Source organism: Eulemur rufifrons, chromosome 5, assembly GCF_041146395.1.
Source record: "Eulemur rufifrons isolate Redbay chromosome 5, OSU_ERuf_1, whole genome shotgun sequence".
In the NCBI taxonomy this organism is placed as follows: domain Eukaryota; kingdom Metazoa; phylum Chordata; class Mammalia; order Primates; family Lemuridae; genus Eulemur; species Eulemur rufifrons.
In genome coordinates this window covers 55,286,502-55,287,633 of record NC_090987.1, presented here as the reverse complement: position 1 = coordinate 55,287,633, position 1,132 = coordinate 55,286,502, and the positions used below count along the sequence as shown (strand labels likewise).

Genomic DNA, 1,132 nt, shown 5'->3' with positions numbered 1-1,132 from the left:
CTTACACTTCCCGATTTTAAAACTTACTACAAAGTAGCAGTAATCAAGATAGCATGATACTGGAAGAAGGAAAACCATAGAGATCAATGGAATAGAATTGAGAGCCCAGAAATAAACTCAAACATCTATGGTCAATTGATTTGCAACCTGGGTGCCAAGACCACTCAATGGGGAAAAAACAGTCTCTTCAATAAATGGTACTGATATTTCAAAAAGGAATAGGTAAAATAATAAATAAATGGTACTGAGAAAACTGGATATTCAACATTCAAAAGAATGAAATTGGACCTCTGTCTCACACCATGAATAAAAATTAACTTGAAATGCATCAAAAACCTAAATGTAGAAGCTAAAACTATAAAACTCAAAGAATAAAAGCAAGGAGTAAATCTTTGTGACTCTGGATTCAGCTCTGATTTCTTAGCTGACACCTAAAGCAACCAAAGGGGGAAAAATGCTGAACTTCATGAAAATTTTAAAATTTTGTGCTTTTTGAAGCACGTTATCACAGTGGGACCAAAGTGAGGTGGTGGGGCAGAGACTGGCAGCTCCCACACCACCATGGCATATCACGGCTCCATGGTGCCTCTCGTCATGATGAGCATGTTCTGGGGCTTCGTGGGCTTCTTTGTGCCTTGGTTCATCCCTAAGGGTCCTAACCAGGGAGTTATCATCACCACGTTGGTGACCTGTTCATTTTGCTGCTCTTTTGGCTGATTGCAATTCCGTCCCAACTCAATCCTCTCTCTGGACCACAGTTGAAAAATGAAGCCATCTAGTATCTGAGGTATCACTGGCCTTCAGGAAGAAGACATGCTCCACAGTGCTCAGTCTTTGAAGTCATGAAAAGAAAATTCCTTCTAGAAGCAAAATAACCTCCAAACCCAGACCATCTTCCTTGACTTGCCCAATTTAGGCATCAACTGCCTTAAACATTCATACCACATTTGAATATCTTATTCTACAATGCAGTATTTTTTTCCTTCACTTTTTTACACTGTAACAAATTATGTGCCTACTTAACCTGAACTATGCCAACTCTACAAAATTTTTATTCACTCTTCTGAGCATCTGTGGATTTCACGGTGGCTCCTGCCTTCTCACAACATTGGAATCAGCAAAGTGTTTAAAA

At 39.3% G+C, this 1,132-nt stretch overlaps 1 pseudogene; it reads left to right on the top strand.

Annotated features, from left to right (window-relative positions):
- The first annotated feature begins 561 nt into the window (after positions 1-561).
- On the top strand, positions 562-875 carry LOC138383195 (V-type proton ATPase subunit e 1 pseudogene; annotated as a pseudogene).
- Positions 876-1,132: the final 257 nt, after the last annotated feature.